The 26,257-nt window shown below is 40.9% G+C and overlaps 1 protein-coding gene across 2 annotated transcripts in view; it reads left to right on the top strand.

Moving 5' to 3' along the window:
* The window catches only part of SMAD9 (SMAD family member 9), a 44,548-nt gene that overhangs the window by 4,674 nt on the left and 13,617 nt on the right, over positions 1-26,257 (top strand). The gene's annotated exons all lie outside the window — the stretch shown is intronic.

Here is a 26,257-nt window from a genome sequence, read left to right as displayed (position 1 = left end):
CTCCTCCATCGGAGAGGAACGAGATTCTGTCCAGAATTCCCCCTTTGGGAAGGGTGGATCCAGCTCAGGCAGGCCTAGCCAGCGCAGGACCAGTAAGCAAAAGAAAAAAAGGGGGAAAAGTCCTGCTCTCTCGGATGAAATGAGGGAGGTAATTGCCTTAGCCATCTCCCAAGGGATAGCTGAAGGCATTAAGCGCAAGGGCTCTCGCAAGGGCAAGGCCCCAAAGGAGAAACGCAAACCTCGGGCCTCCACCTCTAAGGAGCCTGTATCCTCCTCCCCATCTTCAAGCCCCTCTCACTCTGGGTTATCAAGTTCTGAGCAGGAAGAAGGGGAGATTTTCGCCCTTTCCGAAGACGAAAACCCCACCCCTGACAAGCCAAAATTCTCTGGCCTATTTCAACCGTCATTATTCAAGTCTATCTTGCACAAAGCCATGACGGCCACAGAGTTAGGCCCCACCTCCAGGCCTGAGGCCTCTCAGGCTTCCACTTCCAAGGATCTTAAGCATGGGTTGTTCAAAGAGACAAACCCCAGTGGGGGGGATAGAACTCTATATGCAGTAGAAGATAAAATGGAGGAAATCCTCAAATTCCCAGAAGTAGATGCCCCAGTCGTGTCTCTGACTTCCAATTCCAACCTGCCAGCTGAGCTCCTAGAGGGACTTAAGGCAGAAGATAAGAGGTCAGAAAAGGCATGTCAGAAAACACACATGGCGTCTGCCTGGGCCATCAAGGCATCCACCTCTGCCTCCTTTTTTATTAGGGCCACCCTATTCTGGCTGCGCCAACTCAGGTCCAGACCCCCGCCCAGGAAATCTAGGTGGCGCCATGAGCTAACCAAGATTATTACCGCTGTCGAGTATTCGGCGGATGCCACCTTGACAGCAGCAAAATTCTCTTCCAGAGCTCTAGCTTCCAATATCACCTCCCGCCGCCTCCTATGGCTCAGGCACTGGCAGGCCGAAATGAAGGCTAAATGGAAGCTGGCATCGGCCCCATTTAAAGGGGGCTTTCTGTTTGGAGAGGCCCTGGACAAGTTTGTCACCGAAACCAAGGACAAACGCAAGATCCTTCCGGCAACCTTTAAAAGGGGTGACCGGAAACGGGCGGGGTCCTTTCGTAAGAGACCCTACAGGAGCCAGGAAACAGGGCAATCTTCTCACCCTTCCCCCTATCAGAGGCCCTTTCAGGCAGGGGGGGATAGGCACCAAGACAGATCCTTCGGGGCTTGTGCCAACCAATCCCAGTCTTCCTTTCGGAGACCATTCCGAGGAGGAGGAAACAACAGTGGTGGATCCCGGCCTTTTCGTAAGGGAAAGTGACGGTCACAGGGATCCCCCCATCGGGGGTCGGCTACGGCTGTATGCCGACAGGTGGGAGGAGATAACATCGGACAAGTGGGTCCTCAACACCATTCGCAAGGGCCTTCTCCTGGACTTCCTATCCTTTCCCCAAAGAAAGGTTATCCGCTGTCCTACCCCCAGGAACCCAGAAAAGAGGGAACGCATGAGGGCAGAAATCTGCCATCTCCTAGAGATAGAGGCGATAGAGCCAGTCCCCAGGGATCAGCAGGGGAGGGGCTTCTATTCGATCCTCTTCCTAGTGCCCAAAAGTTCAGGGGGGTGGAGGGCCATCTTGGATCTCAAGAGCCTAAATCAGCATCTGGCTTACAAGAGGTTCAAGATGCAGTCACTCCACTCCATCCTGGGCTGTGTGAGGGAGGGGGACCTATTGACATCAATAGATCTCAAAGAGGCCTACCTGCATGTCCCCATCCATGTGGCCCACAGGCGGTTCCTGAGGTTCTACGCGGAAGGGAAGCTTTTCCAGTACAGGGCTCTTCCCTTCAGGCTATCATCTGCGCCCAGAACATTCACCAAAATTCTGGCAGTGCTAGCGGCTCATCTCCGCAACCATCCGGTTCGTCTGGAATGTTATTTAGACGACATAATCATTAACTCTCTCACCACCAAGCAGGCACACCGCGATGTTTCTCTAACTGTGCAGACCCTGCAGTACCATGGCTTCTGTCAACATGGAGAAGAGCCAGTTCCGACCATCCACCTGTATACAGCACCTGGGTGCGGTCATCAACTCCACCTCCTGCCAGGTATTTCTTTCGCCAGACCGGCTGTCGAACCTGAGACGCAGAGTGAAGCACTGCAGCCTTGCCAGGTCGGTACCCATCATTCAGCTGTCCCAGCTCCTAGGGATAATGATCTCGTGCCTGGGGGTGGTTCCCTGGGCTCGCCTTCACGCCAGGGAGCTGCAGTGGTTTCTGCTGCCAGTGCAGAGGGCCAGGAACAGCAACTCACTCAGGCGGGTTCGGCTCCCACGAAAGGTGATCCGGTCTCTGGCATGGTGGAGGTCCAAGGCAGTCAGGAAGGGCTGCCTGTTCAAGGAGCCGGAGAGACTAGTTGTCACCACGGATGCCAGCCTCCTGGGGTGGGGCGCTCACTGTCAGGGCCACCTAGCCCAAGGCCGATGGACTCAGAGGGAGGCCGCCCACAGCATCAATTGGCTGGAACTGAAGGCAACTCGCCTAGCGCTGAGAAAGTTCGCATCTCTAGTAAGAGGGGCTCATGTACTGTTGATGACAGACAATGTGGCGACAAAAGCGCACATAAACCGGCAAGGGGGCACTCGATCAAAGGCCCTCATGCTCGAGGCAGAAGCGCTGGGCAGGTGGGCGGAACGTCATCTGGCTTCTCTCAGTGCAGATCACATCTCCGGCGTAAGCAACCGGGAAGCAGACTGGCTGAGCCGCCAACGCATCGACCACTCGGAGTGGCGCCTGCACCCGGACCTGTTCCAGCAGATCGTGAGGAGGTTCGGCAAGCCACAGGTAGACCTGTTTGCCACACACAACAACACACAGCTCCCACGCTTCTTCAGTCGCTACCACTCGCCCCAGGCGGAGGGAACAAATGCTCTGAGGTCAGCGTGGCCTCAGGGACTTCTGTATGCCTTCCCTCCACTTCCGCTCATCCCTCAAGTGGTGAACAAGCTCCTGACCGAAAGGCAGACCTCATTCTGGTGGCTCCCTTCTGGCCCAGAAGGCCCTGGTACGCAGACCTGGTCAGCCTCTCAGTTCAAAGACCTTGGAGAATCCCCCGGGACAAGATTGCCCTCAGCCAGAGGGCCATCACCCATCCGGAGCCCCAGTGGCTGCAGCTAGCCGTTTGGCACTTGAAGGGGAGCTCCTGAGAAAGCAAAAATTCTCTGACCAGGTCATTCGAACAATCCAAGCGTCCAGGAAGCCCTCTACGACTAGAATCTACGATGCCACCTGGGCCGCCTTCTCATGGTGGTGCAAGACTAGGAACATAGAGGCCTCCTCAGCCTCGATCCCCCAGACCCTAGACTTTTTGCAAGAGGGTCTGGATAAGGGCCTTGCAGTCAGCACCCTCAGACGCCAGGTTGCAGCGTTGTCTACCATCCTGGCAAAGGGCTCCTCTCGCTCGCTGAGTCAGCTCCCCCAGATCAAGAGCTTTCTCAAGGGAGCAGCGAACATCAGCCCTCCAACTGTTCACCCGTATCCGTCATGGGATCTTCCATTTGTGCTTAAGGCCCTGACCAAAGCCCCATTTGAGCCTTTGAAGAAGACCAGTCTGCGCTACCTCACCATCAAAACCGCTTTCCTGGTGGCCATTACATCCGCTCGCAGGGTAGCCGAGCTTGCTGCGCTCTCTGTCAGGGAGGATTTGTGCGTAGTTCACCCGGACAGAGTAATATTGAGACTTGATCCGTTATTTGCTCCGAAAATTAACTCCCTGTTTCACAGGACTCAAGAACTTATTTTGCCCAACTTCTGTCCCCATCCTTCTCACCCTAAGGAGCGTGAGTGGCACAAGCTGGACGTGAGACGGGCCGTGCGCACGTATGTAAAGAGAACAAAGGACTACCGCCGGTCAGAGGTTTTCTTTGTCTCCTTCCTCCCTGCGTCCCTGGGCCGCAAGGTCTCCTCTCACACTGTGGGACGTTGGCTACGTGCTTGCATCAAACTGGCATATGAGCACCAGGGCAAGACGGCTCCGAGACGAATCACCGCTCACTCCACCAGGAGCGCTGCAACGTCTGCAGCCTGGGCAACCCAGGCCTCTATCCTAGACATTTGTAGAGCGGCCACCTGGGCTTCCCCCACGGCCTTTATTGGAAACTATAAGATTGACACCTTTGCCTCAGCCGAAGCCTCCTTGGCAGAAGAGTATTACAAAGAGTGGTTGAAATGCCAGAGGCTTCGGCGCTTCCCCACCCTGGGACTCAATAGCTTGGGCATGTCCCAGCATTTGGGCTCTCTGAGCAGTGCACTGGAGAAAGACCGTTGGCTTACCTGAACGGTCGTTCTCGGGGCACTGCGAAGAGAGCCCAAACCCACCCGGGTGTTTGTATTTTGAACGATGTGGCTGTATTGACTGTAATTGATTACAGGACGGTTTCTTCATTTTCGAATTGAGCATGTGCAGGCAAAGGGAGGCGTGGTCAAGAAAAACATCACTCAGTCCAAGGGCAGATAGGCTGTGTTAACCCAGCATTTGGGCTCTCTTCGCAGTGCCCCGAGAACGACCGTTCAGGTAAGCCAACGGTCTTTTTCTCCCTTCGCAGAGCTGGGGTGGGCATGGCCTATGTGTGACGGATCCAGCCCATGGGCTGCCAGTTTAACACTCCTAGTCTAACCACTTTCTACTGGAAAACCAGAGTTATGTAAATAACACATAATGAATTGGAAATATTGTGAAAATGTTACTATCTTACTACAGTGTGGTAAATTTTTAAAACCTTTACTGCCATTGGGGGTAGAGTGCTATAACAAATGTGAAATAGTAATAATAAATAACTAATAATTGGACCAAAAAACAAGAAAACTGATGACTATTCACTACACATTACATCCCCATTATATTGATAGATTATACCTTCCCTTCAGAAATGGAAATAGATGTTTACTTCAGGTCAAACTGTCAAAGAAGAAAAATATGCATTGGCTATCATACAAAAGACAGCAAAGAACAAGCATTGATGCAATTAAAAATTGGAACTTACTGAGTGTACAGGAAGCAAAATGTGTAAATCAAAATAATATAATGAAAATGAAAACAGAATATTAGCAAGAAAAACATTTCATGGTCATTTTTTACAAAAAAGATTGAGGGGAAAGTGGATAAAGATAAAACCCTGAAACGATTTAGAACTGGAACATTAAAACATTAAAAAATCCTGAGGACTGGGCATAAGGCCAAGTTATTCAAACTAATACAATAAAAAGCTGGATTTGAAAAATCATCAAATGATTCACAATATGGCAAAATTAGTAACCAGAGAAATGCCATGGATATAATTTACTTGGACTTACGTAAGGCCTCTGATAAAGTAGACCACAACCTACTACTTGATAAGATAGAAAAATGTGGGTTAACAGCATCATCACCAGATGGATTCATAACTGGCTGACCAACAGTGATGTGCGGTGAATACGAGTAGGAGTGAGGCAACGGCGGTGGCTCCTCAGGGATGGTGACAGAAGGGGCTCCGGACGTCTGCACCATCTCCCGCCCGTCTTCCGGGACTCACCCAGCCCGGCGCGCGGCACTTTAAAGTCTATACCGCCGCCCTGGCCATACAGCAGGACCTGCTTTATGTCCGGAAGGCACACCAGCACTTTAATGTGCATGCCGCCGCCCCGGCCATACAGCAGGCTGTATGGCCGGGCCCAGGGCGGTGGCATGCACTTTAAAGTGCCAGCATGCCTCCTGGCCATAAAGCAGGACATGTTTCACTCTATGGCGGGGCGACATGCACTTTAAAGTGCCAGCATGCCTCCTGGCCATAAAGCAGGACATGTTTCACTCTATGGCGGGGCGACATGCACTTTAAAGTGCCAGCATGCCTCCTGGCCATAAAGCAGGACATGTTTCACTCTATGGCGGGGCGACATGCACTTTAAAGTGCCAGCATGCCTTCCGGCCATTCAGCGGGACCTGCTGAATGGCCGGGAGGCGTGCTGGCACTTTAAAGTGCATGCCGCTGCCCTGGGCCTGGCCATATAGCCCACTGGCACTTTAAAGTGCATGCCGCCGCCCCGGGCCCGGCCATATAGCCCACCGGCACTTTAAAGTGCATGCCGCCTCGCCCCGCCATAGAGCAAAACATGTCCTGCTTTATGGCCAGGAGGCGTGCTGGCACTTTAAAGTTCATGCCGCCGCCCCGGGCCCAACCATACAGCCCACCGGCACTTTAAAGTGCATGCCAGTGTATGGCTTTAAAAAATAAAAAAGTGCCAGCCCACACGCCAGCAGAGGCAGGTAACACACACACACACACACACACACACACACACAAATTACTTATAATAAAACAAATTACAATTACTTACAAATAATTTTGAATTCCTCCCCCTTGCCCCCTCCCTCGGACCCACATACCTTTTCCAGCTGTGTCAGAGGATTTCAACTCTCCTCTTGTCCGCCATGATGAAAATGTAAAAAGCAAAAGGCAACTTAGGCAAAATTTGCTGCTGCCAGAGGAGACAGAGAACCACATGCCTCCTTTGCATAAGGAATTTTTCACCTTTTAACCCTTGCTTAACTCTGAGCAAGGATTAAAAGGCAAAAAATTCCTTATGCAAAGGACGCACGTAGTTCTCTCGCTTACCCCTGCAGTTAGCACTAAGCAGAGTCATCCACTGTGACTCTGGCAGCAACTACCTTAGCCTTGTTCCTTTTAATTTTCCTTTTTTTTTCATCATGACACTGGTGAGGTCCTGCCTCCCCTGACTGCACGTCCCTGCTGACCAACCACAATCAACACGTAGTCTTTAATGCAATTACATCTACAGTGTAGAGTATGCAGTGGGGTACCCCAAGGCTCTGTCTCAGGCCCAGTACTCTTCAATGTTTTTATCAGTTATTTAGACAAGGTGATAGAGAAAACTCATCACAAGTATCAGGAATAGCCAACACTCCAGATAAGCTCAAGATAAAGAAGCATTTCTACAGACTTGAACAATGGGGCTTATCTAACAAAATTAAATCCAATATTTAGAAAAGTAAGGTTCTATATAGGCAAGAAGAACCAAATGCACAGATATAGAATAGGTGGTATCTGGCGCAATAATAGTAACTGCAAGAGGGATCTTGGAGTCCTAGTGAACAATCACTTAAATTTGAGCCATCAGTGTGCTGCAGCTGCCAAAAAGCCAACACAGTCCTAAGCTACATTGACAGATATAATCAAGATTGCATAAAGTTTTAGTACCATTTTATGATGCCTTGGTAAGACCACACTTGCAATATTGTATCCAGAAATAAAAAAGACCTTCAGCCTCTAGAAAGAATGCAGAAAAGGACAAACAAGATGATGATGATGGTAATACCCCTCTGAAGGATATAGACATAATTTTGGGGATTGTGTGCTCTGGGAAATATGAGAGCTATTCCAATCATATAGCACAGATTTCTTTTTTTTTTTAAAGTAATCTTTATTAGTTATACATTTTTTTAAGAGTAAAACATACAAATACAATTTTAAACATACAACCCCCCTCCCCCCCGCGGTGACAGTCATTCACAGCCCAACTTTTTTCTTTCCTTCCTCATTGTTAGGTCTCTAAGCCACATCTTCTCATTACAAAATTCAGGGATCTATTACAATACCCATGTTCACTTTTAACTTTCCCCATTTTAAGTCCCTGCTGTTCTCCTTGTCGCCCACATATACCATAAGTTCCAGCTAAGGTAATGTTCCGTTTCTCCTTTGCATACAGGACAGATTTCAACCCAGACAGTATATCTCCCATAAGCAATACAGTGAGATGTAATTTACAGAAACCCTTAAAGCAGTGGGTCTCAACCTTCCTAATACAGTTCCTCATGTTGTGGTGACCCCCAACCATAAAATTATTTTATGTTTTCCATTTTTTTTGAAAATATGTGTTTTCTGATGGTCTTAGGCAACCCCTGTGAAAGGGTCGTTCGACCCCCAAAGGGGTCCCGACCCACAGTTTGGGAACCACTGCCTTAAAGGATCAGTCATCACCTAGGTAAACAAGGAGTATGCTAGGTATTAGAGTTCTTGGACATCTGGTGACAAATAGGCTACAGAGTTCCCAACTGTTGACTGAGCAACCAGGGCCAGCAGCTGTAGGACTACTGGAAAAAAAAGTTGTTGATCTGTTGCAAGTATACAAAGATTGAAAAAAAAGATGATTTGTTACACAAATCAAGTCCGATGAAAAGAGGATGTCTGGAAAAAAAATGTACCAGTTCTGGAAATAATAACATCCAGAATCTGAAATAATAGAACAATGGTTACCAGATCAACATGAATTTATAATATAAAATAAAATATTTGCAGAAGCAGAATTGAAGAATTGCAAAATCTACACAAGACAAAGAAATCTGAGCCTTGCCAGAAGTAATTCAGATGTAAGAGCAAACTAGGAGGAATCAACAATCAAGGAAGCAAGCTTAATTAATGAGTGGTTTTTGTTTCTAAACCTGGCACTATCTCCTCTGCTTAGAAGAAAAATCTCTAACTAAAACAGAAGAATTGAAATAAACAATTTAGAATAGCACAAAAACAAAGAATAAGGTTGCCTGCATTGAAGCTCCTTACAAAGAATCAGCCAGCACCAGTATTAAAAGATTCCAATACTGTATTATGATTATGGTTGCTGGTATACATATTAAACTGGGAAAGTTTAATATCAATCTTTCAAGGATGCTCATTCTCCCCATTACTCTTGTCATTACACTTATTCATCTGCCACCAATGTTGAACAAGTCAGGCAGTGGCTATCAAATATCAGCAACAAATGCCAGGCTATCCCACTTTCTTTACATGGACTATCTGAACCTTATGGAAAAACACCATCTGAAATAGAATTGCTGATCAATACTGTCAAAAATGCCACCTTTACCATCACTCAGGAAAAAATAGTAAAAACTGAAGGAATCAAGATATCTTATGGGTCTGGATGGAGAAGATTACTAGAAATACCTGGGCATCCTTCAAGCAACATCAGGTACACTGATATGAAAAAGAAAGTTAGAAATGAATATGCCACGAGAGTAAAGAAAATCTTAAAAGTCCAAATTCAGTGGAAGGTATCATCTAGGTCTGTGAAGGCAAACCTATGGCACCAGTGCCACAGGTGGCACGAGGAGCCATATCTGACAGCATGCAAGGCATTGACCTATGTGTTCATGTGCGCACTGGCCAGCTGATTTTTGGGCTTTTGGAGGGTGGAGGGAGGCCATTTTCAGGCTTTAAGAAAGCCTTCGGAGCCTGTGGATGGAGAAAAAGAGAAGTTTGGAAACGGGCCTTTTCCGGGTTCCGGAGGGCCTCGGGGGGGGGCATTTTCTCTCTCCCCAGGCTTGAGGAAAGCCATGCGCCCATGTGTGTGGGGAAGCAGGTGGGGTCACACACGCATGCACAGGTGGGCACAACGGGGGAGCATTTAATTATGAGTGTGGACACGTGCGCTTGCACTTTTGGCATCCGAGGCATCACTGATCTAGGCAAGTAATACCTATGCAATTCCAGTCATTAAATATATAGCTGGTATATTGGACTGGACCTAAGCAGAACTAAAAGGTTTGATAAGAAGACTAGAAAAATAATGATAATGAATCATATCCTTCATCAATGCAGCAATGTTGACAGACTCTACTTATGAAAGCATTGGAAGAATTATTTGAAAGACAGGGAAGAGGATGCACTGAAGTATGCCAGGAAGACTTACTGAGTACCCGAGACCAGACTGGCCTTCAAGAAAGACCAAATCAAAAACAGAAAAGAGGCATGGGAAAGCAAAGCATTACATGGCCAGTATATTAAAAAAAAAAAAAGTAAAGCAGGCAATAACAAGACTAAGCCTTAAGAGCAATGGTTCACTGTCTAAAAGCAAGTAAGTTAAATACTTGCTAGATAGAGCAGCTATTTCTGGCTACACAAGACCAAGCTTAGGAACAAATGCATACAAAGGCAAAATTGAGAAGAAAGCAGCAGAAAGAAAATGGTGCCTCTGCAAGGAAGCTGAACCAGTAGACCACCTAGTTAGCTGCTGCAAGAATATCACACGGACTGACAACAAAGGCGTGACATTGTAGCAACTATGGTACATTGGATTATCTGCAAGAAATAATATTTGCCTACAAGCAAGAACTGATGGAATCACAAACTAAACAAAGTAATAGAAAATGAAGACATTAAAGTTCTCTGGGACTTTACAATTCAAATAAACAAGCACCTGCCACTTAATACCCCCAAATTCAATAATAAAGACAAAATGTGTGGATAATGGATGTTGCAATGCCTGGAGCCAGCAGACGAAAACTGGCAAGAATCACATAATACAAAGGCCTGCAAATAGAAGTAGAATGACTGGCAAAAATAGCAAAGATGGTACCAATAGTAATAGGTTCCTTTGATGCAATTCCAAAACATGGGGGAAATCAGTTGAACACTATTGGCATGGACAAAGTTACTATGGCAGTTGCAAAAGGCAGTTTTACTTTGAACATCTTAGATTCTGTGACAGAATCTTTAATATTGTTAAACAACAACAGATGCCTATCCCAGGTCCTTGGGAAGGACTTAATAGGTAGACAAAAATGCTAAGTCCAGTCTAAACATCAGACTGACTGTGCAACCAAATATAATAATGGGTTGGGCTTCTTTAGACTGAAATAAATGAGTCACAGCTTTGCTTTAAGGAAGACAATTCTTAGTCTCAATTTAGATTTCCTCATATAATTCCCTCCAGATACAGTATATTGGTCTTGAGGTCTCAGGATTACCATAAGACATGATGGCTGAGAATGCTAGAAAATGCAGCCATGCACCATTTAAAGAATGTCAACATGGAAACAAGGTCATTCTTTGAAATAAAGATGAAACCGAAGACTGGTAGTTTGCCTTGCAGCATTCCAACTCTTCATTTCATGTTATTTTAATCAAAATAATATATTAATATCTTAAAATATATAATAATTTTTTAAAAGTCAGAGAAGAGCCGAGAAAGGGCTCTTCAACTATTGGTTTCCACAGGCACTAAGTTGTCCACCCCTTTTGTAAAGCAAAGTTGTAACATTCAAGAACTATTTTCCTTGTTTAACTTCCTTCATGTTTGCAATATTTTCCAATCACTTTTGTAACTTTAGAAAATTGCATAGAATTGTAGAAAGCAGTTGCAATTAAGAATTGGGAGTGAAAAAATTAGGCTGTCATTTCATCAATCTCCTTTTCCAAGTATATTTTATATTGTTCAATATTATTTGATGGGAAATTAGCCCAGTATGTTATTAATGAATAACATCAGTTCCTTAGGCAGCTTTCTTTATTGGCACAATTTATTTATTTATTAAAATGTATGCTTCACCCAATTTCCTAGATTTTGGGCACCTAAATAGTCCCCCCCCCCCAATGCAGATTTATGACTGTGATCAAACTTCAAGCAAAATCATGGTTTATTTAACTATAGTTTTAATCAAGCCATTGTTGCCTGGATTGCCAAGTGCTATAACCATGCATTACAAACCACGGTGGATTGCTTCCCACATTCTGATAACCCAAAATCAGATTACTTTATTGCTTGCCATAATGGTTGAACCACTGTGGAAATCTATTCTGGTTTGCCCTGAAGAGTGAACACTCAAAAAAGTGCATTTCTCAAATAGACAAGTTGTGTGTTTGGGGTTTTTGGACAAGATAAAGGACTGTAACTGTCTTCAGGCAAAAAAATAATCTGCAGGTACTATGAATTATGTATAAAGTATTTTTTCTTCCTGGGTATCTTGCAGTTTTGTTACATAATTAACTACAGACCCCATGATCTTGGTGGGAAAATATATGCATGGCATATAAAATTTGCAGCTGCGAACAAGCTTGTGTGGCTTTCATTGTATCTCATAGGAACATAGCAGTCTATCTGAGTATTGGTCCATCTAGTCTAATATTTCTATACTGATTGGCAGGTTGTTTTGGGGTTTCTTGGATGTGCTGATTATTAAACGTGGAAATTCCTACATGCCAACTACATGTTTTGTCTTTATAGTACTTTCTACTCTTCGTAATTCTCAAAGTATAAAATAGCCAGCTGAAAAGATCCAGCTGAAAAGATTCTGGTCTTGAGGCACAAAGACAATAAGCTACTGAAATTTTATCTTTCTTTTTCAGTTAATGTTTCTTCTAAAAGAAAAGGCGGAACAATCAAAATGCTGAATATGGCTTATTATGTGTGTGTGTATGTGTAATTAATTAATTAATTAATTAATTGTGGGTTTCTCCATTGACTCTGATTCAAATACCGTATATACTCGAGTATAGGCCGACCCGAATATAAGCCGAGGCACCTAATTTTACCACAAAAAACTGGAAAAGTTATTGACTCGAGTATAAGCCTAGGGTGGGAAATGCAGCAGCTACCGGTAAATTTCAAAAATAAAAATAGATACCAATAATGTTTTTGAATATTTATTTCAAAGAAAAACAGTAAACTAGCGGTGTATTCAATGAAATACTTCACTCACCTCATGATGCTGATGTCCCGCTGTGATGATGATGTCCCGTGCAGCCGCGGGAGCGATGTCCCGCCTCCTATGACACACGGCACAGTGATTCCTATCATTGGATCACTGTACCAGAGGAGGTGGGACATCGCTATGTGGCTGCTTGCCATAACAAGGAGGAGGTGGGACATCGTTGCAGAGCGGCAGGAGGGGGAGGAAGGGGAATCGTAAGACAGCCCTGCATTACATTAGAACGTGAGGAGGGGGGATGGTGCGGTGCGCGCTGCGCGGCAAACTGACACAGAGGGAGGGGAAACTCACAGGGGCACTGGGCCATTCACAAGTGTCACCCAGCGGCATGGCCCCGACCCTTTTTCTCCTCCATTTCGGGCAAATTTTTCACTGACTCGAGTATAAGCCGAGGCGGCTTTTTTCAGCCCAAAAAGTGGGCTGAAAAACTAGGCTTATACTCGAGTATATACAGTAGTAATGTTTAGTTTTGAATATAAATAGTTGTGTAATTCATTTATTTGGTCTAGGTAGTGATAAAGATATAATGCAAGAAAACATTGTGCTCATAGCAAGCTTAAATTATTTCTAGTTATTTTGTGATTTAATCACTTTTAAGGATTGAATTGTATTTAAAATATTCATAACCCCTCTCCTTAAAAAGTAGAGCTTTTGATAGGGCAATGACCTCGCCCCTTGTTTACATTGGTGTTTGAAGCTATGCACCTTTTTCTCATAATGCCATTGAGCATAGAGCAGTGGGCGGGGATGCAGACTATCTGATGCAATGCAGTACAGAGGGAAAAAGTCTATTATATATTCTGCAGAAAGAAGACACTATTTTTTAGGAGTTCCATTTATGCCAAAGCATTTCTTCAGTATATGATAACAGTATACGATAACAGAAATTCCACCAGCTGTCAAGGTCCAAAAAGGCACAGAATAAGTCCATTGCAAATAAGCTAGAATTGATGAATTATTTTTTTTCATGCACATTTTTAAAAGCACCCTACAATTTTATTCCTACTTTCTACTGAAATCAATGAAGTTTATACATGTAAAACATTTCAGAGCAATACTAAAAGCCTTAATCAAGAAGACCAAGAATCAACACCATGCAGCTTTTTAATTTACAGGATTTTTAAATGGAGAAGGTACCCCCACTATGTTTCTTGGCAGGATAATGATGCTCAGGGGAGCTTTGAAAGCCGTTTGTAATACAATATTGGAAGACCATTGTTGACATTTTTAAAAGCTCCCTGGGAAACCAGAATTCACATGAGCTTCCTTCTAAAAAGCTTTTTGGGTACATTGGCTAAATATATTTGATTCTCTAAGAAAATGATTACTAGCAAATAAGTATTCTGATGGCAGGGGTGTCAAACTGGCTGCCTGCAGGCCAGATGTGTCACAAGCAGGCTATGCCCACCCCAGCTGCATGAAGACGAAAAATGTTACAACACATCACATGATGGCAATGCGATGCCACAAGTTTAATACCTGTGGTATACAGCATTCAGGCATATATTTTTTCTAGGTAAAATTTGATATTTGTCTAATAATATTTTTTCAATATTTCTATTTACAATAAAAAAACAGCAAGGATGTATATTATCCACAAGAAGCAGGTAAGAGAGGACATTGAATATGATGATTTTGTTCACTCACTAAGAAATCTCTAAAATATGGAGTTTTCTCTGCTCTGACAGTATAGTTATACTAAAATTGCTTACTTTTCATCCTTGCCAATTATTACACTGACAACTAGGAATGCTACATTAACTAAAACAGAAGAGGAAATTGGGGGCTCTAGGACACCATTTACCAATATGGATAAATTCTCTAACTATAGATTTCAAGTTCCAGAAGTCTGGAAATAAAAATTCTGGAGATGAAAGCCATACATCTGGAAATTGCCTAAGTTGCAAATCATTGCTTAGAGCTACACTTAATTCTTACATTCAGGTACCTCCAGGACCCTATTCTAAAAATTTTTACCATTTTGATATGGATGTACATGAAAACTCTAGGGCAGTGGTTCTCAACCTTCCCAATGCCGTGACCCTTTAATACAGTTCCTCATGTTGTGGTGACCCCCAACCATCAAATTGGTGTCTTGGTTCCTAAGACCATCAAAAATATGTGTTTTCCGATGGTCTTAGGCGACCCCTGTGAAAGGGTCGTTCGACCCCCAAAGGGATCCTGGCCTACAGGTTGAGAACCGCTGCTCTAGGGTAAATATTCACATAACTAAAAAACAAACTCCATCAAATCCCCATTAATATCCTACTAGTATCCGGAAAAAATTACTTTTGTGCATGACGTAGTACCATCAATTTGGCATCAATGACCTGCTGAAAGAGGTGGCCTCCAACCTTGTGGGCACTAGGGACTGGTTCCATGGAGAAAGGTTTTTCCACAGACTGGGGGAAGGGGGAGTTGCATGCTGCCTGCATCCCACTGATGGGACTTTGCTTGTTTTTGCAGGCAGTTCCTGGCGTGTAGCGGACCAGTCCCAGTCCACAGACCAGGTGTTGGGGACTCCTGCTTTAAAGACAGCCCTTTATCAACAAAACAAATGTTGGTGTGGCTCTCTTGAAAACAAACAAATTTATTTCCTAAAAGAGTGTTCTAAAAAGAATAAGTCCTTTACAATTATTTACAATTTTTAACCATTTATTTTTAGGATTGTATTTATCTAATAAATACAAGTGATCTAATACAATTATAATAGGAACTATTTGTCTGGCAAGTAAGTCTAATATTTAATAATTTTCCTCAGGTATCTATTTTCCTTCATTACCTGGAGGAATGTGAGTATACTGTATGTTTTCCTTGAAACATTCTTTCATTTTATAGCACTGGTTCTTTGAAAAGAGCCAATCCTTATTTTGGTTTGGTTTTACTCTGGTTTTTGTTAGCTTTTAGATATAAATAATTCTTACGCAAACCAGAACTGAAGTCAAATAAACCAGTATTACGAAATGAAAGAATGGGAATAATTCCATGGAGCTGGGCATCATCCTTTAAAGTTCAATTTTTTAAAATTTGGTTTTCCTGGGGAACCATCAGTTGAGGCAGTTTTATTTTTAGCATTTCTCTGTTGTCTCAACTGGAGTATAGTGTTTAAATTCAGCATTAATTTTAAATGTTCAACAAATATTTAATTGCTTGTTAATTGTGTTCCTAGGGCTTAAAACATTAAAAAGGCTAAACTTCAGAATTAATTGACGAAACACTTAGAAGGGTTTCTAAGAAGCACATAAAAGAGATAACAGACTGAAAAGTGACCAGGTAGATTTCACTGGAGAATGCAAATCCCATTGTAGGGTACTATTACCAAGAATAAATATTCTCTCTCTTATGGCAACCCACTAGACTTTTCTGGTAGAACTCAGCCTTCTACCAGAATGTTTGTTTATTTGTTTTGTTTTACTGGACATATAATATATGGAGCTCTCTCTACTCTTCTGTCATTGCATGTAGTCTAGAATTCCATTCCAACTCCTTTGCTTACTAGCTGGATTTCCTAACTCCTTATTTTTGCTACACAACTTGTGCTTTTGAATGGACTGCCATAAAGCCTATTATATTAAAATGTTGAGTTAAATGCAACAGTTTGTAGCAATGAACAAACACATTACTTTGTTACACTCATGAAACAGAGCTTTAGCAGTCTATTGGCTCAAGAAAGAAGAACATTCTACCATTCTATTTACCATTCTATGCATAGAAAGGTAAATATATACTCTAGTGTATACCAGGGATGTCAAACACAAGGCTTGTGGGCTGGATCTGGCCCGCAATGTAGTTGGTCTGGCCTGCAGGATTCTTCTGGAGAATGTCCCAGTCTACCCAGTGCCAAGAGGAAATATTGGGCCACCATGGCTTTGTCCTAGTCTACCCAGTGTGAAGAGGAAACATTGGGCCAGCATGGCTTTGTCCCAGTCTACCCAGTGTGAAGAGGAAACATTGGGCCAGCATGGCTTTGTCCCAGTCTACCCAGTGTGAAGAGGAAACATGCTAAAGTTTGGGGAGTGGTGTCAAGCTGGCCACACACACCCAGTTGAACAAGTCTCCCCAGCCCTCCAAGGTCAACCACAGCCGTGATGCGGCCCTCAATGAAATTGAGTTTGACACACCTGCTGTATACTAAGACAAACATTTAAGTAATTGATGCAAAATAACTGTTCCAACTTACCCACAAATTTGACTTAAATTTAGGAATGGATCTTACTTATATATTGGGGACTTCCTGTATTTAAAAAGACTAAAGATGAACCCATTCCGTAGTCTTACATTAATAGAAATTAACTTGGTATTAAAATGCTTCCATAAGTTTTAGACTTAAGCTAGCCCTGATATTTTTCTTTGTCAGTCTATTTTTTCTGTTCAGATAAGTGGCATAAGCATTTCAGACACAAAATGCATTGTCAATAACTTTCAACAGAAAACCACATGTACATTTTTTTTTTTTTTTGCAAACAAGAAGGGAATATTAAGATGTATACCAAATTCAGTTGGACCACCAACTTTAGTGGAGATGTAAGCAAACAGTGACACTCCAGATGTTGCTGAACTATAACTTCCAGAATATTTCACTGTTGGATACGATGAGGGGAACTGATAATAATTATGTATCTGAGCAATATCTGGAACACTATTGAGCACAATGTAAAATAGCTCTGGAATGTTTTTCCAAATCTGTCTGCATGGAAGCTTTCTGAAGTATTTAGGGGCAGATTTAGAAAGGTGGGTGTTAAGTATATCTCCTTTTGGAGACTAGAGTTGAGTAGCAGAAGGTAGCAAGGAATGTGCTGCTGAATAGTCACACTATCAATCACAGCCGCCGAAGTTAAAACAAGGATAACTTTACTTGCGTTAACAAAAATAAAGTAGGATAAACATTCTCCAAAACAAGCGATAAGTAGTCTTGAATTATATACTGTCTATGATACAACACATTGGTTTACAGATGCTCAACTCATGATTCACCATGTAGACAGGTAACTAACATACAGAGTAGCCACCATCCAATATACAGATTCAGCTCCAATAACAAGCACGGAGAACATACAGCCTCTTAGGGCTGATTAAAGCAACAGCATCCAATCGCATCTCACTTGAGCATATAAAGTGTCAGATACATTATTTCAATCATGGCATATATATATATAGCCAACCCAAGACTAGGATTACATCCCTAACAGTGGGTAACATGGTTAAAAAGCATTTGTTATATCTGGTTGACTTTGTCTCAGAATTAGAAAGCAGGCATAACTAATTTAGTTATGTTTTGAATTTCTTTGTGGTGCATGTAATAGAATTACAGAAGGATTGCCAGTGTGACCACACAGGCATTATTCCCTTTCAGTTTTCCAAATGATCTAAATTGTCATCCTTTAGAATAAATATATAATAGAACTGGCACTGTGGAAGACTTTATTTTATCTTCTAGCAGTACATAAGGTTTTAGCATGACTTCTCTCTAGACAATTCTCTGAGTCTTTAGATTGATTTTGGCACTTTCAGTAACACTAAAACCGATGACAATCTAGAAGCCTCTTTAAATATTAGTATCAAGACCCTATATTGCACAGATGCAAATCAAATGTAAAAAAAATAAAACAGTATTCAATAATGAAAAAAAAACCCTTCTCTGGGCCTTAACAAAGGACTGAAGATTTTTTTAAAATTATATTACATTTCATGCAGCATCCAGGCTCTATCGGTTATTAAATCCGCAATTGTGTGCACTCTTTGGCAACATATTAATCATCAAATCATCAAAGCCATTGATGGTTGCTTCTACACTTATTCTTATCTCTCCTGCTTGGTTTCGTCACATATTTTGTAGTGCATCATTATTATCTTTATAATTTGATAGCTGTAGGCAAGCAGAAATTGATTGCAAGCATGTACAGTGAATTCTGACTGACAGAATATTGAGGAAGAACTCTCAAAATCATTTGATAGCTAAAAAATGTTCAACTGCTTTATCTCTCTTCTTTTGTGACTGTTTTGTTTTAATATCTCAGTTGGCAAAAGACAGGTTTCTCATTTCCACAGTGGCATAAAGATTTGCATTTTTTTTGTTACTGAATAACAAAAGGAATTACCTCGGTCAGTTATCAATGGCCATTGTGAAAAATCAAGGTTTACTGAAGATAACCAATCAGTAATGCCTCTTACAAAAAACCTGCCAAAAATGTATACATGTTTCAGAATAAAATATTTGTGCTTACAAATACTTATTTAGTATTAGTTCAAACATTTTTCTAATTGACATTTTCCTCATAGTCCTGAGATTTTGCAATTCCTCTTAAGAATATTTTCTGCATATTTTTATATGCATAACAATATGCTATGATACCAGAAAATTTGACAAAATCCAGACCATGCAGAGGTTTCCTTTTGAGCCAAAGAGAACAAAGGTTTTTTTTTCAGTAATGTCTCTTTTAGTTGTCTCTCTCCTGTTTCTTGCTTTATGCAGCCCAAAATAACATTTATTTGCAAATATTAAGTGGCAAATGAAAATCATAAGGTTTATTATGGAATAAGATAAATAAATAAAAGCCCGTTTTATGAAGTACAGAAGAATGGTGATCAATTGGCAATGTTTGTAGGTGAATCTGTGTACACATATTTAAGGTTGAAATTAATATGCCCTCAGTATATAGACCTGTTTTCTATGGATGATTTACATACAGTACATTATATTTCTCCTAATATTCATACTGGGAAAAAACATTCTTTAAGTATGTCATTGCTGTGAATGAGATGTCAGCAGTATAGAATATATTTTTATAAAAATAAAGAATGAAAAAACACAAAGGGGTGATGTAAGAAACTACAATTTATTTTTAAGAGTACTGTATGCAAATATTGTGAAGCTTGAAAAGCTACACGAGAAGGTACTTACTTACTTACTTACTTACCTATTTATGAATGAAAATTTATATTGCTGCATACTCACCCATGGCAATGCAAGGCGGCTTACACAAATAAAAAAATCAGATTAAAAAAAGCAATATAATAAATAAATAAATAAATAAAATTAATTAAACAATAGCCACCCATCCACCCCCATCCTGGCGACAACATATATTCATACAAGTCATTTAATGGGCTCCATCTTGCTCTGGTTTCCCCAGGCCCACTGCAGAACCAGGTCTTCAGTGCCTTCTGGATGTGTGTTAGAATGGGGGCCAATCTAATCTGTGGGGGAACAATGTTCCAGAGAGAGGGAGCCACCACAAAGAAGGCCCTTCTTCTGGGTCCCACCAAGTTTATCTCTCTAGGGTATGGGCCAGCGATATCTACCCACTTTAGTAGGTCGGGTAGAAACTTTTACAACCTTTCTTGCCACAGTTGTTAAGGGAATCGCTGCAGTTGTTAAGTTAATGAAACACTTGTTAAAATAATCTGCCTTCCCCATTGACTTTGCCTGTCAGAAGATTGCAAAAGGCAATCACATGAACTTGGGAACCTCCAATCATCATAAATATGAGTCAATTGCCACACACCTGAATTTTGACTATGGGGATGTTGCAACCGTTTTAACTATGAAAACAGCCATAAGTCACTATTGCTGTTGTAACTTCAAATGGTAACTAAATGAACTATTGTTAAATCGATGACTACCTGTAGATTATTTATTTTTTTAGAAGTGTTTCTGGGTGATTCTCAGTCATGGTTGTCCCAAAAGTGCTTTTTCTGGAGGCAACTTGGCTTTCTTGTTTTTTTCTTTTATTTTTTAGAATTACCCTAATTCAAGTATTACAGCAAGCTATCATTGAATTGGAAGATGTCTGGTCCAGTCAGGGCAGAAATCCAAATTAAAGCTTCTACTACAAATGTCTCTGCTTAATTTCACTCAGTGAAGGGAAGCCCACCACCTGTCACTATCAAACCTATTACAATAATAGGCAGGGTTTTATTTTCTTGCCACTTAATTGGAATAAGTTTCCTGTAATTTGAATTCATTATTACATATCGTGCATTCTTGTATGAATAGGGAATAGCTGTAATGTCCTTTTCAGCTACTTGAAGAATGTCTCATATCCTTACAAAGTCATATTTTCCTAAGGCTAAACATACCCAGTTCATTCAATAATTCTTAATATGTCTTAATTTCTAGTCCCTTGTTCTTTTTCTGTGCACAGAACTAGACATTGTACTAAAGATGGAGTCTGATCAAAACATAATAAAGTGGAGGGATTAAAAGCAGCCCAAAATCGCATGGGTGTGTTGTTGTTTTTATTACAACCATCTTGTACTGAAGTCCCATTGAATCCTTTTACTCTGTCCATCTGAGGAGTTCAGTCCATTGTTCCCTTCTGCCCGTCTTTAGTTTCTTTGCTCAAAGCCAAGAAACACAAAATTTAAGATGTAAAAGAGGTAACTATACAAACATAGGATTCTCGATGAGGAAGACTTGAGGGTGTTTTGTTGTTGGTTTTGAAACACTTCCTTTAAACATGTCCAAACATGCAAAGGGATAGTTTTTTAAAAATGCAGATGTAGAAGGGGAAAACAAAACAAAACAAACAAAAAACTTTCCAAAGACAACAATCACAAACTGTAAAATTGTGAATCTGATTCTAATGTTAATTTTATGGATTATATTGTATACTACCCAGAACCCCTCTCTGGGTAGTATACAATATACTACCCAGGTTGGGAGGTGGTTAAGAAATACAAAAAAATAAACAAACAAAAATTTTCAATAGTTGTTGATCTGTTGAATAAAATCTTAGATTTCAAAGTGTGTGCAGATTTTTTCCAGAGATGATGGTTTGAGAGCCACCATTGAGAGATGGCTTCCTAGTTATGACACAGCATAATTTCATTTATGGGAATTTGAGACCAGTAAAAGCCAGCTTCATAATAGTAGAGGGTAATTGTTGTCTTATTTAGTAGTGTGATGCAGAGGTGGTATTCCACCGGTTCAGACTGGATCACCCAAACCGATAGCTGAAATCGCTGGTGGTTCTGCCCAACTGCCCTGGCTCTATGGCATCCCATTTAGACTCCTTTTTTGCCAAAAGCGCATGCGCGGAATGCTGTGCGCATGCACTGAGATGCCGCATGTTCACTCACATTTGCAAACTGGTAGGGAAGGTAAGTGAATACTACCCCTGGTGTGGTGCCGTCATTCATGATGTAATTTAGCTTTTCCAACAAATCAGAAAATAACCTAGCAATTGGATCCACCTTCTTAATGAAGAGGGGAAGGGTGAAATGATTATGCATGTTATTAGAATAATGGTATTATATAAATAATGGCATTGTGTTGACCATAACAATGAAACTGCAATTCTAGTGTCCAAGTAATAAAATCTCTTGAGATATGCAGAAGTTCTTAAAGAGCTCTGGAAAGTAACAAAAGTAACAAGCACAAGGAAAACAATCACTGTGTGGACTGTAAGATATTGAAGATATTGAACATCACAACTGTTCCAGAAATGATGATTGTAGATAAAAGAAGAAGAAAAACAAGGGCACATAGCAATAGAGGGTTTTTTGCATGAAGTTGACAAGGTTCCGGTAAGTGTCAAGTTAGGTAGGTTATATGAATGGGCTTGGAAGTTCTACTTCCCTGATCTGCAATATGATTATGATTTATAATGGTTATCCCAGCTCTTGTTTTCATATGCAAGGGATTGAGTCTGGATGAGTACAGCAAAATCCAGTACAACAGAGGATTTACTTCTGAGTGACTAGCAATGATTACCTGAAACTTTGCTTCCAAAGGCAGACTCACTCTTAAGGGTATACAGGCTAGATCTTTTATACCCTTAGGATTTGAGGTTTCCATAATGTCCGTCCGTTCCTCTCCCGCATTGACTGATTCATGCAAATATTCTCTATAACAGAATAACAGAATTGGAAGGGAATTTGGGAGTTTTCTAATGATAATCCAACTCCTTGCTCAAGCAGGAAATCTTCTTAGTCATATAGAATGTGATGGCTGTTACTTTTTATTTTTTGACACTCCTGATAGTTTTCTAAGATAATTTAGTTTAAACTTAAATTTATCAGCTCCCCTTATTTGATCATCGGATCATTCCACACGGTGACTTCATGTTTAATACTGTTTGTTACAACCTATGTTTCTTCATAAAGCCTGAACCAGTATATAGTAGCAACATTTTGGCATGCAACCTGTACTGCAGTACTTTATATGCTTATCAAAATGGCTTATCAAAATAGCTCTTTATCTAATCAGAATACTAGCTTTCCTTGATGGTGGTTACAAATGCAAATTTAGCCTGCATACCTAACAACTGTGCGTCTAATATATATGATACATCAGACATATAAATCTGTGCACAGTTTTGGATACAGATAACTGACTGTGTGTTCTATGCATTAGTGAATCAAATTTCTTTTTATCTGTGTAATAAATAATATTCTGTATCATGGTGGTGTGTGAATTCCAAGGTATGATGAAGCAAAACTATTTATTCTTCATTCGCAATAGTTTGCTAATTTTTTATTTCTGTTTGCCAAAATTTAATTTCCACTGGTGCTCTTATGTAGATGGCATACTTCGTTTGCTCGTTGTAATAGCACATTGCATCCTGGATGATAAGGAGCACTTTTATAATAGAGTTAAGACCTCATTTTAATGCCAGTGACTTGTCTTAATGATCTTCAGAATTTGTGCAGCTCTAAAGCATTGTACATTACTTTTAATAGATATTTCACTTTTTATATCACATAAGAAATTCAGGTTTGGTCATTTCAAAATAGAACAGCAAACCCACAGGGATATATCAAATTGCATTATGTTACTTAAAAAATACTACCCAAATCTTACTTTTTTTCTGGCCACACCACCACACGTTTACATTTTTATTTTTTATTTATGCCAACTTCCTTCCAAATAGCTCATAATAATCTTAAAGAAGCAATTTTATTTTAACAGGCTTTTAAGGTATCTCTTTTCAACCTTGTAGCTCCAGGATGTGTTGGAACTGAAACTCTTCAGTATTTCCAGTTTGTACCAATTGCCAAGCTGTAGGTTGTAGAGAACTCTGCTATAAAGCTGGGGGAAAAAAGGACTCTTATTTATCTCCTTCAGTATATTTCGGAACCAAACATTTGTATCTGGGAATGTCAGATCAAAATCAGCAATGCATAGAGTTGACTTTTACATTATTAACATTTAGTATAAGAGAACCTTCTCCAGGAAATTGATTTTGACATTTCTGAGGTTTTTAATTGTGGTTATGGTTTAGATTAGAAAGGGGCAACATAAAATCTACCAGGCCACCATTAAGGAGATGATGATGATGCAATCAAAACAATGCATAATGTACAGAACAATAATAAAAAGGGGTTATTTAAGGCTTATATAATGAAAGAAATAAAAGGATATCTCCTAATGATTGGACTTGCAATCGAAAAAGAGCTGAAACTCCATATTCATCCATTTTAAATATTATCCAACCTTTTAAAATATTTCTTTTCATTTTAAAATTAAGAGAGGCAATTATCTTCAATTCCAAGATAGTATATTTCTTAGTTGCTTGCCTATAATATTACATTTGTCTTCTGTATCTCCTGTTGCAACAACACAGGCAGTCCTTAACTTGAGCCCAACATTTCCGTTGCTAAGTAAGACATTTGTTAACTGAGTTTTGCCCTATTTTATGACTTTTCTTGCCCTGGTTGTTAAGCGAATCACTGCAGTTGTTAAGCTAGTAACACAGTTGTTAAGTGAACATAGCTTCCCCACTGATTTTGCTTGTCAGAAGGTTGCAAAGAGTGATCACATGACCCCAGGTCAATGCAACTCATAAATATGAGTCAGTTGCCAAGCGCCTGAATTTCAGCATAATCTGAATTATGCTGCAATGTGTGAAAAATGGCCATAAGTCATTTTTTTCAGTACTATTGTAACTTTGAATGGTCACTAAATGAACTGTTGTAAGTCAAGGACTACCTGTATTACTAATTTTACAGATGTCATACCTGGATCTGGAGAGTTTTTTTAAAAAAATCTAGACTTTAAAAATTGTTGAAAATGGGAAGTGGAAAGATGAAGCTGCAGGACAGTATCCTCAAACAGAAACATGTGGTGATTATCTAAGAAGTTACTTTATTTTATCAGGAAGCTTGGAGTAAAATGTTAAGTCATTGTAATACAATAATACAATAGTAGAATTGGAAGGGACCTTGGAGGTCTTCTAGTCCAACCTCCTGCCTAGGCAGGAAACCCTATACCGTTTCAGACAGATGGCTATCCAACATCTTCTTAAAGACTTCCAGTGTTGGGCATTCACAACCTCTGGAGGCAAGTTGTTCCACTGATTAATTGTTCTAACTGTCAGAAAATTTCTCCTCAGTTCTAAGTTGCTTCTCTCCTTGATTAGTTTCCACCCATTGCTTCTTGTTCTGCCCTAAGGTGCCTTGGAGAATAGTTTGACTCCCTCTTCTTTGTGGCAACCCCTGAGATATTGGAACACTGCTATCATGTCTCCCCTAGTCGTTCTTTTCATTAAACTAGACATACCCAGTTCCTGCAACCGTTCTTCATATGTTTTGGTCTCCAGTCCCCTAATCATCTTTGTTGCTCTTCTCTGCACTCTTTCCAGAGTCTCCACATCTTTTCTATATCGTGGTGACCAAAACTGAATGCAGTATTCCAAGTGTGGCCTTACCAAGACATTATAAAGTGGTATTGTGTTGCTTCCTTTAAAGAAGAAATCTAAGAACTAACTTCTGTCTTTCTTTTTCACTGATGCTATAATTTTTAGCTTATTTTATCAATACATGGCACATTCTGCAATCAATTTTCCCTTCATTGTTTCTGCTAATTGTGTCTTTTATCCAAGAACTCATTTGTACCTTTATTGTTACAGGTTACAGATTCTGTATAACAGTAGATTATTTTTGTTTCCTCTTCAAATCTTCCTGTTGAACATATTTGCAAAGCTGGAAATATATACATTTTTGCATTCCCCCCACAATCCCCTTTAACCTGGGACGAAGGAGGGGAAGGTAGGGATGTACAAATTAATTCATATGTGATCTGTTCTCTGCATAGAACAACTGGCTCTGGATGGTTCATGCACAATTAGAAATGAGCATGTTTGGTTTGCATGTGAACAACAAGGCTGCTTTGGTCCAGAAACACATCAATTGTTCTAGGCAGAAAAGTGTTTTTAGGGAACAAGAGCAGGAAAAATTAAATGCTGAAGGATTTCTTTAGTGATGACAGCTGAGGGGAGCAAGGCAAGGCAAGACATACAGTAGCATTAGGAAGATTTGGAGATCTGCAGGCCCGTGCAACATACTGTTCTGGGAGCTACCAAGAACATCCAGAAATAAGTATACATGCTATGTAAAGGTAGCAATAGCAACATTGGGTATCTTTTTTTCCGAGGTAAGGTAAGAAAGAAAGCAATTTGCAGCAGCCTTGCAGGACCTACTATCCCATAATATCACTCTTATGTTCATGTGAACTTTTATTTTGGCTGAACTGCAGATGATCTCAGTTATTCCTTTCTTCCTGCTTTTTTCTTTGTGGTTTTTTTTTTTGAAATTTCACCAGTAAACTTAATGTAGACCTCCACTCCAGTGGGCTCTAATAGACCTATTTTTGTTTTGCTGATGGTCACATTGTGCTGGCATTCTGGAAAACATTATGCATCCTCCACAAAGTCTTCTATCTAAGGAGTGAAAAATGGCCCCCTCTGCAAAAGCTTGAAAATAGTATTTACAGAAAGT

Source organism: Thamnophis elegans, chromosome 6 (assembly GCF_009769535.1).
Source record: "Thamnophis elegans isolate rThaEle1 chromosome 6, rThaEle1.pri, whole genome shotgun sequence".
Classification (NCBI taxonomy): Eukaryota; Metazoa; Chordata; class Lepidosauria; order Squamata; family Colubridae; genus Thamnophis; species Thamnophis elegans.
This window is presented reverse-complemented; position numbering and strand designations above follow the sequence as displayed.